The 20,236-nt window shown below is 39.2% G+C and overlaps 1 protein-coding gene across 1 annotated transcript in view; it reads left to right on the forward strand.

Moving 5' to 3' along the window:
* Positions 1-2,680: 2,680 nt before the first annotated feature.
* The window catches only part of P2RY2 (purinergic receptor P2Y2), a 588,691-nt gene continuing 571,135 nt past the window's right edge, over positions 2,681-20,236 (forward strand). The window contains exon 1 of the mRNA XM_044071275.1: positions 2,681-2,761. The gene's annotated coding sequence lies outside the window, so the exon portion shown is untranslated. The remainder of the gene's footprint in view (positions 2,762-20,236) is intronic.

A 20,236-nucleotide genomic window follows, 5' to 3' on the forward strand; every position in this document is an offset into this window, starting at 1 on the left:
TATATTTACATATATGTGTGAGCTTAATGATGACACAGTGGGAGATATGCATAAGTAATGTATTTCAGCTTTTCTCGGTTAGGGGTTGCCACAGCGGATCACCGGTCCACATTTTGATTGGCAGTGAAATTTTTACGGTGTTGAGTTGTCAGCCCAACACGCAACCTTCACAGAAGGCACACGTACACACACCTACCTGCATGTCTTTAAAACTCACTCGACCAAAGAGAGGACATGCAGACTCCACACAGAAGGCTCTCCAGCCGATAATCAAACCAGAGAATCTCTTGCTGTGAGGTGACAATGCTAACCACTACACCACTGCGGCTGACCCAGATTGATTGGCAGTGAAATTGTTATGGTGTCGAGTTGCCAGACCAGCACCCAACCTTCACAAAAGGCACACTCACACGCACCTACCTGCATGTCTTTAAAAAGTCACTCAACCACAGGGAGGACATGCAGACTCCATACAGAAGGCTCTCCAGCCGAGAATCAAACCATGGCCAACAATAGGAGATATACATATTAACCATTAAATGCATACAAGTTTTCCAGCACATGGGCTTTTGAATGGACAAAGACCTGGAAGTATTAATGCATTCAGGCAAGTAATCCAGACTCCAGGAGCTACACATGTTTTTCACTCTTTTTGGGTTCATTCATACAAAAGTAGAAAGTATAGTAATACTCAGAAACAGCTTATAAAAATGCTAATGCCCATTAGACTGGGAGAACCTGAGAAAATGGCAAATGTATTGTAATTTTTTTGGATATGAAATACTTGCTAGGTTTTCTCTATTTTTTTTTTTTTTTTTACGTAAATTATGATCCTTTATCTCATACACCCAGAACCATTCCTCTGACCTGTCCATGATATTCCTGCTTTTGCCTTTTATTTTCACAATGCTCGATTTATTTATTTATTTTGGTAAATCACTGAGTATTGCAGTTAGTCATGCCAGACATTTTCATACCTTTACCTTTGTTCAAAATACATGCACAAAACCTGTTGCCGATTAACCTTTTAGTAAACTGGAGTAATTATTCTTGCTTTTAGGCATTTCTGCCCGAATTATTTTTGGCTTTATCACCGATTCATGAACATAGAAGCTGAGCGGTGAGCTTGAAACTGTGCCATTTTCTCTAAAAATTAACCATTACTTTTGGCAATGATAATAAAAAGAAATGCAATGCATGGATTGTGGGTATGCGGGTATGATTTGCCCCTCAAACTCTCATAATTCCCTTCTTCTTCTTTCAGCTTTTTCCCAGTTAGGGGAAACCACAGCAGATCATCTGTCCACTCATGATTGGCAGTGGAGTTTTACAGTGTCAAGTTGCCAGCCCAGCACCCAACCTTCCACATAAGGCATACACACACACACACACACACACACACACACAGGGACAATTTAGAGTGTCCAGTCCACCTACTGCATGTCTTTGGGATGAAACCAGAGCACCCAGAGGAAACCCACACAACCACAGGGAGGATATGTAGACTCCACACAGAAGGCACCCCAGCCGAGAATCGAACCGGAAAACCTCTTGCTGTGAGGCGACAATGCTAACCGCTGCACCACCGTGGCCACCCAAATTCTCATAGTTCCCTAAAAACAATTATTCACTTTGGACATCTATAAAGGTGACAACCATGGATAGTTCTCAACCTCTCAGCAGAAAAAAATGTGGACAAAGCCAAAAATAGTTGAGGGGGGGGGGGACAAAGCCCCCAAATAGGGACAAATTGTAAATATTGCTTTTACAAACTTAGAAAATGATTGGACTAAAATTGATTGTGCTAGCATGAGTTTTCTGAAGGACAAGTAGTCTGAAACTCAAATGTATGTCATTATTTATGAATTCATTCCTCACTGACTTGCCACAAAAATCCAGAAAATTACAAATTGTATGAGGCACAGAACAAAAATATGACGCAACAATCTGGACAGTTGAGAAGTATATTTCATACCACTCAACTCTCCAGGTTTTCGCAGAATATCCAGATTTTTGCGTCTTATTTCTAGTCTTTTTTAATCATAAAATTTGTGTTTTTCCGGCAAATCACTGATTGAGGATTGATCGAAGTCACGAAATAATAACAGACAATTGAGTTTCAGACTTCATATCCTTCAACAACTGTATAATTATGCAAAAAATTATCATTCTAGCAACTTTCGAAGTTTATTGGAGCAATATTTAAATGTGTCTCTATTTGTGGGCTTTTGCCCACCCCCGCTCTATTTGTGGCTTTGTCTAGATTTCTTGCAGTGACAGGTAATACCCCAGACCAGAGCTTGTACGGGGTATACCTATCCCCCACAGATTTGCTGAAGTGTAATTAGAGCGCTGCGGATTTGGAACAGTCTTAAGGTGCAAGCGTGTTCAATAACTTCCTGCTTGGGCTGAAAATAAATCACACATGTCCTTTTGTATATTTCAAATAGGAATCAGATATGAAGCTGAAATTTCAACACGAAGGAGTAGCTAAGTGAAGAACGACATTTATTTTAGGATTTCTGCCAGACCCCCAAACACTTCTACCAACAAGGCAGCGCCCCCTGCCGACTAGGAATCGGCAAATGCAGTTTTTCGTTACGTCATGGGGTTGGGCTTGCAGTTTTTGTAATTTAGAGGACTTGTGAGCAGGTACTCTGACATGGGAAGTTTGGAAAGTTTCTGAGTACAACGGAGATACAAGTTCGCTGGGGTACTCCCTGCAACAAACAGCATTTGTGAACTGTTTGCAAGGTTGCTGGTATGATAAGTAAAATTATGCATGTTTTTTGTAAATCCGCTTATAATATTCTATTCAGAAGAGTTTACAGTTCACGAGTTGCTCCATGCAAGAGCTGATATAGTATGCAAGTTAACTTGAGCAACGTGCTGTTTTGAGATGCATATGTGCTTTACGCATTCCTTCTGAAAGCAACACCAGAACGGTACTTTTTAATTTTTAGAAGAAAAGTAATACTTTCTTCTAAAGAAAGAAAACTTGGAAAATAGTACGGAAGGAATTCAAATGATTCAAAGGGTGCTTGAGACAATGCTTATTTTATGGAGAGATGAAGGCATTGTGTTTAGGAATTCAGAGTTGCACTCTATTTTTTTCGATGTAAAATTCTAATATGTAAATAGGGTCCTCTTTTGGAAAGTTACAGTAGTACTGGGTTAGATTTGAGAGTCGGGTATTTGCTCCCCAATTCAACGTGTTGTTAGCTGATGTATGTAATTGTAGTGCCTTCCAGTTTTTTTTTCATGTATCTAATATGCAGAGTAGTAAAGCTTGATGTCGGCTGTGTATGTGTACTGTGGGTGACACTTCAGAGCAGTTGTGATATTGTTTCCATTAGTGGAGTACTTCGTGGCAGCATGGCTGTTTATTTATTTGCAAGATGGAACACGTGCCTTCTGTTCTTCAAGAAACTTAACTGTGACCACAAAATGCAGAATGTATTTTTGTTTTAAGAATATGGGTTGTGCAGAAGTATGCATCCAAGATTCTTAAAAGCAAAATTAAAAACGGCTGTACACATTGGGCTTGAAGCTGCACATAAATGTAGTCTACTACCAAACTGATAGGATTGAATCTGAATGAAATTAAGAAGGATAGGGCTTATGTAATGTAAGTGTTTCTAAAACAATGTTTTCACCATAATGTAAGTAGTCAAGAGGAAGAAGAGATTGTGGATTTCTATTGCAATGTGTACTGAAATGTTTAAGTTAGAAACTTAAGTTTCTAAAGAGAAAACCATAAATCATGTGGTGCACCATCGAATGATTCTTGCTCATATTATTTTTCTAATATCCTCAGCTGTATATATAAGAAAAAATTCATTCTGGCACTACCATTCGTAAGAAAAAAACATTTCCTTAGTGGTTTATATTTGTTCTTTACTGTTAAAGTGACTTGTTTATATTTGTTCTTGATAGTATTCCATTACTTTTTGGCTTCCATTTCCAGCACCAGGTTTGACATCACTTTTTTCTCAATCAGCCTGAACATTTTTTAAATGTATTTGCCTGATCTTCCACATACTTTCATTGCGCCCTTTTTTGTAAAGGAATGCAGAATCCTAATCAGTCTATAGCAGTCATGTCATACCCTTGAGATTTCTGTCAATCAGATGTGGACATTAATATGAATTAAGAGTGAAGACACAACTTGTTGGACACATCCTTAAGTGCTACTTCAGAGTTTACAGAAGTATTGGAAAACATTAGTATAATTTTCCTAAATATTAAACGTTTACAATCTGCACAGTGATACATCAGTAAGTTCTACTTCAGAGTTTACAGAAGTATTGGAAAACATTAGTATAATTTTCCTAAATATTAAAAGTTTACAATCTGCACAGTGATACACCAGTAAAAAGAATCTTTGTAACATTAAGATACCTAAGTAAATTGCTTTAACATGCAGGTACTTATTAATTTGTTGCATCCACCTGCAGCACAAGCACTGGCAATTTTGTAATGCGCTTCCAATGCATTTCTTAACACCATTCTGAATCATTTTTACTGTGCAGAGGTGTCAAAACATGTGGTAAGCCAGTAACATGATTGATGATGAAATGTTACTGAACAACTTTGGTAGACAGACCTAAAAGAACTTGAGCAGACAAAACTAAAATATTACAGCAGTATTGATACCTTCCAGCAGAATTCCTCAGTTTATGGCAGTAGAGTAGATCATGATGTGTCTCATGGCTTCTTGGCTATGCTTTACTGCTTTGTAACTTTTAAAAATATTTTTAATTTTACTGGCAGAATTGTTAAAATACAACAGCATTGTCAATGTATTTCTACATAGTTTATTGACCTCCATAAACAAATATTTTATTGTTAAACATCAATATTCAACACATTTTCTGTTATTCATTTTCTTAAGAGAAGATTCCATACACTGTGACCCCGTAAGTACTTGGGTTTATTTATTTTATTTTATTAAGTTTGTTAAGTGGGCTAGTGGACTGATATATATATATATATATATATATATATATATATATATATATATATATATATATATATATATATGGTTTATCGACATAATGTTGAATGTCAAAATGTCTGATAGTCATTTGGTTGAAAAATAACATCTCAGCCCAAAACATTGAATTATCAAAATGTCTATAATCATTTCATTAAAAAAGCAATGAGATCAACTCTACTATTTTGCAGGGAGGCTATGCCCCCATGCACCTGCACCCCCCCTACTTAAATATATCAACTCTGAGATCACACTACAGTGCAGAAATGAGCAAATTTGATAATTTCAACATTGTGTGTTTAGACTAATTTTATTTCAACATTTTGATCATTGAATATAGTGTGTTCAACCAATTCAGTTTCAACCATTTAGCATTCAACATTATTTCGGTAAACCTATATATATATATATATATATATATATATATATATATATATATATATATATATAAAGACCTATTGCAACCACAACCTGGGATTATGTGACATAAGAAGGAATTTCATTGAAGGAGTTTCAATAAATGTCTCTTTCTATTCTTTAGGCTGCTGAACATCTCCTTAATTGTCTGTATAATTTAATATAAATGATTCAAATATGCTCAAAATAACAGTCATTAAGTCTAAAAACATTATTTATATGTTTATTTACTTATTCTTCAGTTTGTATGTAAGAATGTTCTCAAGTCTTTAATATTCACCTAATTTAACTTGATCATTTATGTGGGAATAAGCCCTTTTTAGAGAAGCATGGCGGAAGGTCAGAGATTTATGAGATAATATGATAGTTGCCCCTGACAGTGAGTGGCAGCTGATGTCTAACATTTGCATGTTGACTTGATTTCTAATTAAAATATCACTTGATGTATAGAATTATATTTATGGGATTTTTTCTTTTTTAAAGGTTACAATGTCTGCACAAAGTACTATGTGGACAATATTGTTTGTAGTTAGGATTGTCCATGCTTGTCAACTGCTATGATTTAGAAATTGCACTAGTGATTACTAGTGATTTTTAGAGTTCAGATTTAGCTTTGCTCTCTCTAGATTTATCGGGTTTCTTGATAGTGATGGACTTATTTAAGTTGCATGTGTTGTTAAATAGATGAACAATGCCAATAAGAACATTTCTTACCACAAATATTATTATACATAAACTGGTATATGCAGACCCTTCTGAAAAATAAGATAGTTATTCTCTAGCTGACATCCTGCTATTGTTTGTAAAGGTTAGTACTATGATTTTTAATGCGCAAGAGACTGAACATTACAAGCTTTTACTGAAGATCTCTGTGAGAGTCTTAATGATGACCATGACTGGCTCCTTCTATTCTATAAAAAGCATTTTTAGAGTCAGACATCCCATTCTTATCACATGTCTGAATGAGCTAGTCATCGATCCAAAAACCATTAAATAGATCAAAAAGCCGTTTGCCAAACTTTACACAGTTTGTACATTGGTTCTGTGCGCAGCTGAAATAATCAGCATCATACTTCTCAACTGTACCTCATTATGAAAATAATTGTTCATTTTGAGTTTTAAAACTTCAGTGTTCCCCAGTGTTCCCATTGAATGGGCCTGTCACACATTCATTTTTAAGAATTTGTTTTTAACAGACATCCTTAACAAGTAATATTGAATAACATTAAATTCTTCAAAAGACTTTTTTGTAAGTGTAAAGCAACATATTTGAGCCATGCTTTAAGGTTCCTAGTTTGAAGTAATTAGTAAACATTCCACATTTTGCCTGTTTGTTTCATATTATGAGAGGTAGCTTTGCAGATTTTGGAGCTGGAAGGCTGAGAGTTATGCCAGTCAATTCTTGACTATCTCAAGAATCATTATTAGGTCCTTCAGTTTTCAGCAGCTTCATTAACAATATAGTGTCTGCTTCCCATCTATCTCAGCTCTCATCCTGTAAGCTGAGGGCCTTTTTTATAGTTGGGTAAACCCCACACCTCCACACCCCCTTACAAAACAGAGAAATCAAACTGCAAGTGCAGTTTAAGGTACAGAAAACACCTATAATAATAAATTGTTAACAAAATCCATTGACAGGTTTTAACAGAACCATGACAAAAAGTGTGTAATCAAGTTTAATTGCTACAATAAAACCACATTTTATTAAAACAACATTGATATAACTATTCAGTAATCTTTATTCATTTTTAACAATTTGCTGAAGTAAGTGTCAAAAGAGTTTTTAGAGGTAAGAAAGTTACTGATATTCTTTGCTTGGGAGGAAGTTGATTCGAAATGTTTCCTAGTAAATTTTAAGTAAGACATCCTGTATGAGGTGTAATTTCTTGCTGTAGTACTAAGGATGTTACCAGCTCTCTACAGTTCCCAGATGGTATATACAGTAATGGGGTGAAGAAGAGAGTGTAGGGTGTAAAACATTCTAAGCATTATCAGTAAGTAGTAATCTGTCTTCTGTTTAAATGATGACCAGCTAAGAGAATTTATGAGGTCACAGTGATGTGTCCTGGGTGCAAGACTTATTATAAATTTTATCAATTTATGGTAAAGTTGCTTCAACTTTGTCAGGAGACCAGATGATAACCTAGAATAAAGCAACCAAAGATGGAGTGGAGAAAGGGTAAGATCGTCTTGGATTTACTGAACAGTGTAAGGTAACATCTGCCCCTGCAAAGGTTTTCCAACATTTGAGAATGGAAAACATTGGCAGTTGAATGATCCCATTTGCTATGCAGTTATGCTATTGTTGTAATTTGACATAATTATACTGCTTTGCAGAAAAGCATGTTCCTTGAAAGGAAACATCAGTTTATTACATTCCGTTTCTTTTGTTTAAGCTTACTTTTCAAATGCTTCCCATGTTGACTTTGGGGTGCTCGGTGTATATAATTTTGTTGCGCTATAGTAGTAAGTGTTGCACAAGTTAGAATGGTCCCATTGCTGTCACTGCAGTCTCTTTTTTAAATGTAATGTGCCAAGGAACACAGCAAGATGTACTCAGTGCCATGGAATACAGCAAGATGTACTCAGTGCCATGGAATACAGCAAGATGTACTCAGTGCCAAGGAACACAGTGAGATGTACTCAGTGCCAAGGAACACAGTGAGATGTACTCAGTGCTAAGGAGCACAGCAAGATGTACTCAGTGCCATGGAATACAGCAAGATGTACTCAATGCCATGGAATACAGCAAGATGTACTCAGTGCCATGGAATGCAGTGAGGTGTACTCAGTGCCATGGAATACAGCAAGATGTACTCAGTGCCATGGACTACAGCGAGATGTACTCAGTGTCATGGAACACAGAGAGATGTACTCAGTGACAAGGAACATAGCGAGATGTACTCATTGCCAAGGAACACAGGGAGATTTACTCAGCGCTATGGAATACAGAGATTTACTCAGCGCTATGGAATACAGCGAGATGTACTCAGTGCCGAGGAACACAGCAAGATGTACTCACCGCTATGGAATACAGCGAGATGTACTCAGTGGCAAGGAACATAGCGAGATATACTCAGTGCCAAGGAGGATAGCGAGATGTACACAGTACAAAAAATGCATGCAGGAGTTAGAGAACTTGTGTAATATCTTGGGCTTCCTTACAGCTAGTCAAGGTGAAATTCGACAAGCTTCATTTGTCATTAAGAAAAAACCTCGAGAGTCAGAAACCAACTAGGGTTTCCCATAAGAAATCATATGGTTTCTTAATGTGTGCGGGCAATGATTCACTTCTTTAAGGAGATTTTTCCCTTTTTCAAGTTGGTGTGACTGTGGAGTTGGTATAAATAAGTTTGTGGGGGTGTTGGGGAGCTTGTCCCCTTTATTGGGGGGTGCAGAGGAGCTTCTCCTTGTAAAAATGCTTAAACTTGATTTTTTCACCCTTCTGTTTTTCGGGCATTACTTTTCAATGTTTTGGAAGGTTGGAGTTGTACTTTTTGCTATTTCATAGTAGAACCAATAGCTTGAATTTGCTGTAGTGATGCGTCTGTGGGGGTGAAACGCAGTAAGGTTATTTTCTCATTATGCTGCTTGTAAACACACTTCAGTGGTTATTGCGTAATCCTTCTACTGTAGTTATAAATTTTAGTTAGTTCTGTTTGCTAACTGGGTCAGTTGATTAGTACAAGACCCTTTTCATCCACATACCGATGCATATGACAAAACAACACATTTTCAACAAACAATTTTGTTAATTGATATAAAGCATAACTTTAAGAATAAGGGTGATGTGCAGAGCTGTAGTAACTACAGAGGTATAAAATTGATCAGTCATAGCTTGAAGTTATGGGAAAGAGTAGTGGAAGATAGGTTAAGCAGGGAGATGATGATTAGTGGTCAGCAATATGGTTTCATGCTGGGAAAGAGCACTACAGATGTGATGTTTGCTCTGAAAGCATTGATGGAGAAATATAGAGAAGGTCAGAAGGAGTTGCATTGTGTCTTTGTGGACTTAGAGAAAGCATATGACAGGGTGCCTAGAGAGGAGTTGTGGTGCTATATGAGGAAGTCGGGAGTGGCAGAGAAGTATGTAAGAGTGGTACAGGATATGTACGAGGATAGTGTGCCAATGGTGAGGTCTGCAGTGGGAGTAACGGATGTGTTTAAGCTGGAGCTGGGATTACATCATGGATCAGCTCTGAGCCCTTTCTTATTTGCAGTGGTGGTGGTCAGGTTGACAAATGAGATCTGACAGGAGGCCTCGTGGACTATGATGTTTGCAGATGACATTGTGATCTGTAGTCCGAGTAGGGAACAGGTGGAGGAGACCTTGGAGAGGTGGAGATATGCTCTAGAGAGGAGAGGAGAGGAATGAAGGTCAGAAGGACTACGACAGAATATATGTGTGTGAATGAGAGGGAGGATAGAGGAATAGTGAGGATGCAGGGAGTAGAGTTGGCGAAGGTGGATGAGTTTAAGTGCTTGGGATCAACAGTTCAGAGTAATGGTGAGTGTGGAAGAGAGTTGAAAAAGAGAGTACAGGCAGGGTGGAATTGGTGGAGAAGAGTGTCAGAAGTGATTTGTGACAGACGGGTACCAGTAAGAGTGAAAGGGAAGGTCTACAAGAGGGTAGTGAGACCAGCTATGTTATATGGATTGGAGACACTGGCATTGACAAAAGGGCAAGAGTCAGGGCTGGACATGGAAGAGTTAAAGATGTTAAGATTTGCACTGGGTGTGACGAGGATGAACAGGATTAAGAATCAGTATATTAGAGGGTCAGCTCAGATTGGACGATTTGGAGACAAAGCCAGATAGGCGAGATTGCATTGGTTTGGACATGTGCTGAGGAGGGATGCTGGGTATATTGGGAAAAGGATGCTAAAGATGAAGCTGCCAGGTAAGAGGAAAAGAGGAAGGCCTAAGATTAGGTTTATGGATGTGGTGAGAGAGTACATGCAGGTGGTTGGTGTAACAGAGCAAGATGCAGAGGACAGGAAGATATGGAAACAGATGATCCTCTGTGGTGAACCCTAATGGGAACAACCGAAAGAGAAGAAGAAGAAGAAGATATAAAGCATAGCAAAACACTCCACTGTAGAAGTGGTGAAGCTTTCCTGTTTCACTAGCATCCTGTGTGCGGTGAAAATAATCGAATATTGAAAAAACCCAGATGTCACTGATCTGCAGTAAAATCAATAACATTAAATTTGAAAACCTCAGTGCATTTTATTAGTTGACCCATCCTAAAAACATGTACTTAGCTATGTGTTACAGTAAAGTCCACATTTTGGTGCTGAGTTCTGCATTAACAGCTGTGCACAGAGGCAGAAGTAGTGGATCATATTAGGTCATTTAGGTGTCTTGCAGGTGAAAACAATGTTGTTTATGTTGCATTTTCAAAGGATATCCTTAGGAAAAATCTAAACAGTTGGACTAAATTAAAGTGTGTTGCCTGAAGCCAAGATTGTGTGTGAAAGTGAGAGTAATGAATACATGACTTGCGTCAAACTGCCTTTTGTTGCAGATATTTTGTTAACACTATAGCAATGAGTATTTACTAATGCATTTTGTTATAGGACATGCACAATGTCATACTTAGGATGTCCTTATTACACTGAGATGCAACACTGAAATATTCTGTTTCACTGTATTAAAATTAAGCTCGCAGCCAAATTATATGCTGAACAGAGTTCATCAGTACTGAAAATTATGAGATCATGTCTCCAAAAGCTTATAATATATGTTGGAGGACGAATTCCCACATTCTGTATGCTATGTGATAAAAAAGCAACTCTTTAACCTTGTGCTTGTCAAGGGTAGTAACACAAATAAAGAATTGTTGTTTGAATGACACCTAAATTCAATTCTCACTGTACATCCAGGAATATCATTAATAAGGATTTTAAATATATATATATATATATATATATATATATATATATATATATATTATGTATAGTGTACTCGTATTGATACCCAAATCTGCTTGTTTACAGAGTTGAAACCAAAAGACTGACTTTGCAACTGCCGATATACTACTATGCATGTGCCAGTCAAGAATCTCGGTGCCAACAAAAACTTTCTAATTGCTTTAATAATGGATCCTTTGTTTTTACTGCTTTTTTATATTATATTATGTATAGTGTACTCGTATTGACCCCAAATCTGCATATTTACAGAGTTGAAACCAAAAGACTGACTTTGCAACTGCCGATATACTACTATGCATGTGCCAGTCGAGAATCTCGGTGCCAACAAAAACTTTCTAATTGCTTTAATAATGGATCCTTTGTTTTTGCTGCTTTTTTATATATTTTTTTCCTGATAGGTACTTGCTATTATATTTGAGAAATGCTGAGGATTCCCCAGGGAGGTATTATCTTACTTAAATGCTTCAGTTGTAGCCTTTTGAATAGATTGTCATAGAAGCACTGATGTGGACATTCGGCACAAATAATGATGTGTGGACAAAGAGTGAGTTTGCTGATTATTTTTTTCCTTTTGATATTTGTTTCCTTTTTATTGTTGATATTTCCATTTGTTTTTCATGTGTTTTGTCATTTCCAGTTAAATTTTTGCTTTGTTTTTTTACTTGCCTGTGTGTTTTTATTTACTTTGATTTATTTATTGTTGAGTACATAGCATTGAGTAGAATAGATGTAAAGGGTGAGGTGTTCTTAGCTGTATTAATTTAATAAAAAGCGAGCTTTGAAAACAGTCCACTCGTGAAAAGTATGAATAACTTTGTAGTATATTTTTATTGTTGTTAGCACACGCTTTCGGAGAGCTCTATGTCCCTCCTTCCTCAGACACAAAAACAAATCAATGCCTAACTAAAATTGTACTATATATACCTCAAGTTAATTAACTTAATTAATTAATTATGCAAATTACACTAAACTAAGTCAGGTACGAAAAACGCACCTTGAAGCAACTACAAATATTCAATACCAAACTGGTCTTTTTAACCAAGGTTCTATATGTTGCATACACACATCTATGCATTTTGCTTTCATCTTTATTATTTGTATATATATAGAATGTATACACACAATTAGCACTTACTTGTACATACCTTTATATATATATATATATATATATATATATATATATATATATATATATATATATATATATATACATATTTTTTATAGTTATGTATTTATGCCTACACCTGATTATAAATCGAACATGGTTTTTCTTGTTTGTATAATTATTTTAATTGCATATTATTTGTATGGCAATGTAAGGCTTTGTTTCGTGATTTTAGCAGTTTGGTATTGAATATTTGTAGTTGCTTCAAGGTGCGTTTTTCGTACTTGACTTTGTTTAGTGTAATTTGCATAATTAATTAATTAAGTTAATTGACTTGAGGTATATATAGTACAATTTTAGTTAGGCATTGATTTGTTTTTGTGTCTGAGGAAGGAGGGACATAGAGCTCTCTGAAAGCGTGTGCTAACAACAATAAAAAGATACTATAAAGTTATTCATACTTTTCTCGAGTGGACTGTTTTCAAAGCTCGCTTTTTGTTAATTTCTTTGTTGGTTTGTGTACTTTTGAGTTTTTTGTATAAATTTAATAGTTATACATGTGTGAGAGTTCTAAGGAAAGCTGAAGTTTCTTCAAGACAACTTTCTCAAGAACTACCACTGATATATTAACAGGAACCTGAAAATCAGGTTTCTTAAATCTAAATCCGGAAGCAGAGGAGAATTCACTTTGTGACTGTTGAATCTGGGTATGAAAAGCAATTTAGTATTCAAATTATGACAAAAGTTTTTTATTATCAAGAACAATTTGATATTTAGAAACTAACACCGTAGGAATAAAATGTAAGCTTTTATTAAATAAATCTTTCTCATGTATACAGATAACCCTTTCCTCTTACCTCTAGACACAAACACTTGTGAGAGATGCAAATACACAGCCAGACTGGAGGCTAAGCGCTCTCAACCCATAGGTTCATAGGTTCATAGGTTCATACTAGGCTATCTGCCCTAGGGCATTTATAAGCCTAGCCAGTATGTGTTTGGCTTTCGCCAACCATTTTAAATTTATTTTGCTATGCCCTTTTTTGAGATTAGTATACTGTGCCTCTGTCTAACAGTGACACAGAAGTGATACCCGGGGTAAACCTACGATCTCCCATCCACTCATCAAGATTCCTCTTGAAGAGAGTCAATGAGAGACTCTGCCTAACCTGGACTGGGATTTTATTCCAGAGTGAAGGGTGCCTCTGGGTTTTGAATCTGTCCCTCCAGCATGTCCTATTTATTTCAGTGCTGAGGTTCAAGTCTCTCGAGCGTGTAGCTCGATGGGATTTGGATTTTCTGAGGAACAGCATGTCCATTAATTCCGGGTTGGGCATGACTTTATACGTCAGGCACAGATCGCCTGTGAACAGGCAGTATGCCACTGAGTAGAGCTGGAGTTTCTTTAACCGGGCAGCATATGGCATCTGTTTGAGCCCTTTGATCCTCTTGGTGAGGTACTTTTGGGGTCTTTCCAGTTGCTGCAGGTGTCTGGTAAGGTACATCCCAAAAGGGGCATTGTACTCAATTATGGGCCTGATGAGGGATGAGTAAAGAGGCACAATGACTTCCCCTGATCTAGATGTGAATCCCTTCATGATTAGGTGGGCTATATAAAATCTTTTTCTAACCACTTTGGCTGCGTGGTTGTCAAATGAGAGATTGCTATCAACTTGGGTCCCCAGGTCCCTAATTACTTCTTCTGTACTTAATGGATTACCACCTATGTGGTAATTTGTGGGCACTTTGTTTTTGCCAAAGGGGATGACTATACACTTTCTGGCATTTAGCTTGAGGCCATGGCTCTGGCACCAGTTGTCTGTTTCTATGAGGCCCTTTTGGAGGATGCTTGTGTCAGCTGGAGAGTCGATTATGGTGCCCAGTTTGCAGTCATCTGCGAACTTGGTCAGCCACAGTCCTTCCGTGTTGGCCTGTATTTCCGAGAAATATATACCGAACAAGAGAGGTCCCAGGACTGAGCCTTGTGGGACACCACTTGTAACTGGTTTGGAGTCTGACATGGCTCCAGCAATTCTATCCATGTGGGTTCTGTCCTTGAGCCAGTTTGCAATCCATCTAGTGACATAGGGGTTTATATTTAAGCTGGTGAGCTTATCTATAATGCCCGAGTGGGGTATTGTATCGAAGGCTTTTGAGAGGTCCAGGTAGGCTGTGTGGACCACCTTCCCCTCGTCAATGGCCTTGGTGACTGTTTCAAAGAAATCAACCAGGTTTAAGAGGCAGGATCTGCCCTTAACAAAGCCGAACTGGATAGGATCCAGTGTCTGTAGGTCCCCAATATCTTTATTTATGAGGTCCATGATGATCCTTTCCATAGCTTTGCAGACCAAGCTAGTCATGCTTATGGGGCGATAGTTTCCAGGATCCGTTGAGGCACCACCTTTATGGAGAGGGACCACTGTTGCTGTACGCAACTCTTTGGGCACATATCCTGTAGTAAGGCTGAGATTGAACAGTAGTTTTATGTTTGGGTTTAGCTCTTCTTGGAGTTCATGTAGGACGCAGCCCGGGACACCGTCTGGTCCCATTGATGCTGTGTTTTTTGCTTTGGCGAGGGCGGCTCTTACCTGAGCATCTGAGATGTCAGGGGGGCAGCACTCTGCTGGGATAAATATTTGCCCTTTTGGTTGGGAGGGGGGGGGAGTTTGCGCTGAACCTGTCAGCTAGGATGTTGGCAATGTCTGTGGGTTCGGTGTATTTTTTGCCATTTTGGACTAATTCTGAGCATATCTGGGAATTACCACCCATGTTCCTAACATAACTAAAGAAAGCCTTGTGATTATCCTTAGTGTCCTGTGCAATTTTTCTCTCGAAGCTGGCCTTAGACAATTTTATGCCCGTAGTTTTTTGCTAATACTGATCAGTGATGCCTTCCCTTTTTGGGATTTTGCTCTATCATTTAGTAGCTTCCTCCATGACTGTAACAGACAGTCAAGAGGATAAGGGACACACTTACATCACACCACCTGTCACACATGAATCTACAAAACAAGCACCGGCAAAACATACGCATAAATACACAAAACCATATTCGGAGGCACTAGGTACCAATATGAAAAAGAAACAGTGCTCTCCAAAGCAGACAAGCAAACAACCTGCACCCCCAACACAAGCCAGAAAACACATAATTCACCTCAGCAGTGTGCCTCACAACAGCCCTTAAGGCAAAACACCATACCTAACACGCTAGTAATAGGAGACTCTATAGTAAGGCACATGGATGTTCCACTCACCAGGCTGAACAAGGAGAAGGTTACTGTCAGCTGCCTGTCGGGTGCTCGGATCCGCCACATAACACAAGCACTTAGGTCACTCCAGAACAAGTACAAGTATGACGCTGTCATTGTACATGTTGGTGTGAATGATCTAAGACGTACCTCCCTGGACTACATGAAAAGAGACATTGAGGAGCTCTCTGATCATGTAGCCCATGCTGGTATGACCCTGACCTTAAGTAGCATACTAACTTCATCTAGAATGATACCACAATACAAAGACAAACTGATCAATTTCAACAATTGGCTAAGCTTTTGGTGTCATTCTAAGGGGATCCAGTGTCTGTCTGCCTGGGATGACATGATAGACAAGCCTCGCTGTTTTGCCAGAGATGGGTTGCACCTGTCACACCTAGGTTTTCGAATACTGGCTAATGCTCTTGCCTTCCCCATAGTGCCTTTTTTAGGCAAGGCTCAAAGGACAAACCAACCACCGTAACCAGCACAGGTAACCAAAAACTAAGGGTAATGCTACTCAATGCCAGAAGTCTCAACCTCAAAATGCACACACTCGAGGCTCTCCTCAGCATGGAGAAAATCAATGTTTGTGCAGTGACGGAAACCTGGTTCAAGGCTCAAGAGAGCACCCCAGCACTGCCAGGTTACAATTCATATCATACCTTCCGGCCTCAGTTACCGGATCGCAGTACAAAGGGCGGAGGTGTATCCATATTCATCAAGGATACCCATATCTCCAGGTTAGTAGCACAGCATGACACCCCAGAGATCATCCATGCGCAACTATCAGCAGGCAAAACCACATTTCAAGTCGTAGCCAGTTATAGATCGCCCACCATGTCCCAAGATGCTCACTCTGCATTTCTTGAGACATTGGAAAATATAAAGGTCTTACCCAACACCATAATCTTGGGTGATTTCAAATACCCTGGTATAGACTGGGCGAACTACCAATGTTCCAACTCCTATGCTCAGTGATTCATAGAGTTTATAAATTCAAATGCCCTTGAACAACTAGTATGTTTCCCCACTAGAGGGGACAACATATTGGATTTAATCATCACAAATATGGGGGCCCACTGTACCACACCCGTTATCACTCCCTCCTTGGTCAGATCCAACCACAAACTGATAACCCTGGACATCCTCACCCCTCCACCTCCCCCAGTCAAAAAAACATAGTCAAAAACCTTTCCAAAGCAAACTTCAAACTACTTGCATCCGAAGTGGAAAGCTTCACTATTCCCTTGCAGAAGGATAATGATATCCAGGATGCGGAATCCTACACCAAGGCACTCTATATGCATCTTCAGGATTGCATGGACCGTGCTATCCCAAATAAAACCAAGACTCCTTCCTCAAGCAAGAAGAAACCAGTCTGGTGGACCCCAGCCATAAGCAAACTTTACAATAAAAGGAGGAGATTATACAAAAAAAGGCCAAATCTCAAGTAGAAAAATCATCCCTGATCAGCATTAGTAAGAAATTGAGGGCCCTCATCAAGTCAACTAAAGCTAATTTTGAAAAGAAAGTTGCCAAGGATGCCAAGGATAACCATAAGGCCTTCTATGACTACATCAAAAACCTAAATGGCAACGCTCAGGTCTATTCTGAGCTAGTACAAAATGGAACAAAATACACTGACCCTTCTGACATTGCCAACATCTTGGCTGACAGGTTCAGTGCAAATCCCCCACCACCACCACCTACAGGGCCTATTACCATTCCAGGGGATTGTGTAAGTCCAATTATTACTGATACGTTGGTTAACAAGGCTCTATCTAAAGCTAAAACACTGCCTCCATGGGACCAGATGGTGTCCCAGGCTGTGTCATCTGTGAGCTCCAAAAGGAATTAACCCCGCATCTTAATACCCTGTTCAGTCTCAGCCTCTCCACAGGATATGTGCCCAGAGAATGGCGCATGGCAACGGTGGTCCCGCTACACAAGGGTGGGGCCACAACTGACCCTGGGAACTACTGACCAATAAGCCTGACCAGTCTGATCTGTAAGGCTATGGAGTGAATCATTATGGAACTCATAAATGGAGAGATTGGGAACCTCCAGTCGCTGGACCCCACACAGTTCGGCTTCGGCAAGGGCAGATCATGCCTCCTGAACCTGGTGGATTTCTTTGAGACAGTTACTCAGGCTATAGATAAGGGAAAGGAGATACACATGGCTTACCATGACCTTGCTGAAGCATTTGACACCATTCCCCATTCGGGTATTATTGATAAGCTCACCAGCCTGGGCATAAACCCTTACTTCACAAGATGGATCGCAAACTGGCTCTCAGACAGATCCCATAAAGTAAGAGTAGCGGGATCTATGTCCGAATCCAGACCAGTAACGAGTGGTGTGCCTCAGGGCTCTGTCCTGGGGCCATCCTGTTTGGCATATACTTCTCAGAAGTACAGGCAAGCACGGAAGGGCTGTGGCTGACTAAGTTTGCAGACGACTGAAAACTGGGTGCTATAATAGAGTCTCCGGCCGACATGGAGATCCTCCAGAAGGGCCTAAATGAGACTGATGCATGGTGTCAAAGCCATGGTCTCAAGCTAAATGCAAAAAAATGCATAGTAATCCCTTTTGGAAAAAACAGAGTACCCGCAAACTACAACATAGGAGGTAATCCCCTGAAATCTGAAGAAGAAATAAGGGATCTAGGGACCCAAGTAGATAGCCAGCTTTCCTTTGATAACCATGTTGCCAAAGTGGTTAGAAAATCCTTCTATGTGACCCATCTGATCATGAAAGGGTTCGCATCAAGATCTAAGGATGTAATGGTGCCCCTCTACTCTTCCCTCATCAGACCCATTATTGAGTACAATGCACCAATTGAAATGTACCTGGCTAGACATCTCTAGCAGCTGGAGAGACCACTGAGGTACCTAACCAAGAGAATTACTGGCCTCAAACAGTTGCCTTATGCAGCACGATTGAAAAAGCTAAAACTGTTCTCTGTTGCATATCGCTTTCTCAGAGGCGATCTCTGTCTAACGTACAGAGCCATGTCCAACTCAGAATTGTTGAACATGCTCCATCTTAGCAAAGCCAAATCTACTCGAGCTACATGCTCTAGGGATATAAACCTCAACACAACAATGAATAGAACATGCTGGAGGGATAGATTCCCTTCACAGAGACTTCCCTTACTATGGAACAGGGTCCCGATCTACATAAGACAGAGCCCCTCACTATCACTCTTCAAGAGGAACCTTGATGAGTGGATGGGTAACAGAAAGTTCACACCAGGGATCACACCAACAGCACTACTAGATAGGGGGCAAGGGTACTAGCTGCTAGTACAAGGGTCTAGGGAACTACGAAAGGGGCGGTGAATACCGCACAACGTGGCTGGGCTAATATATGCCTTCGGGCAGATAGCTCAGTACCAACCTATGAACCTATGTTCATTTAGTGCAAAAACAGAAATATTCTTCTTCTTTTGACTTTATTCTGAATTATTTAAAGTGTCAACAGAGCAATTCAGATGGTGCAGTCAGTCATTGGCTATTGAAATATTGCATCATTTTTGTCTGTTGCAATGCTCCCCGAAATGGTAGCTGCCAATGCTTTAATATTAGATATTTTATCATTTTTGTCTGCTCCTTCAACTGCCATATAAACTTTTGCTTTTTATGTTTTCTGATTCTATCTTGAATGTGCTCATTTTCTATAAGGTTAATGTGCTGTATTTTGATGTTTTCTGCTTCCTTGTGTACAGGTCCACAGGCAAATAGAAGGCAGTCAGTCTGTGAACTATTACAAGCCTAACTAATAAAATATATTCAGAAGTCCCTTCCAGTCCCAAAGAGGTCAGTGCAAGATAGATGGGGAAAATTTGAGGCTGCCCATCCAATCATCGCTTATGCATATTTAACTTGAAGGTGACAAGGGTGATGCTGTGTTTGATATATAATGGAAGTTTGTTGCAGAGCTGGGGATATGATGGCATATGAGTCTATCATGTCTTGTTTATCTGCTGATGAAAGTTTAGGTCCTTTAGTTGGCTATTTGAGGAGTACTTTGTTCTGTGAGGAGTAGAAGGTCAAGGAGGGACAGATCTTTCATTGCTCAAAATGCTGGACACAGATAATTATGGAGGATTCTATATGAGACCAAGTAGAGAAAGAACTCTGCCCATCTATGTGGATAACTGATGATCCTGACTCCTTTGATCTTTTCATTTAGAAATTTCTGAGGTCTGTCAAGTTGAATGATTGCTGTTGTGTCTTTGGGCTTTTCCCAGTTAGGGGTCACCACAGCAGAACTCCGGTCTGCTAATGATTGGCAGTAGATTTTTACGTGCCGAGTTGCCAGCCCTGACACACAACCTTCAACGAAGATACGCCCATTCACGCATGTCTCCAGACAGAAGACGCTTTAGCTGAGAATCGAACAGGACAACATCTTATTGTGAGGCGACAGCGCTACCGCAGCACCACCACCGCAGTCTGAATGATTGATTATGTTTAAATCAGTATGTATTAAAGGAGGAATTATATTCAGTAATGGTATTGACCAG

The sequence above is a fragment of the Protopterus annectens genome, chromosome 5.part0 (assembly GCF_019279795.1).
Source record: "Protopterus annectens isolate FY-2018-M chromosome 5.part0, PAN1.0, whole genome shotgun sequence".
NCBI lineage: Eukaryota > Metazoa > Chordata > Ceratodontiformes > Protopteridae > Protopterus > Protopterus annectens.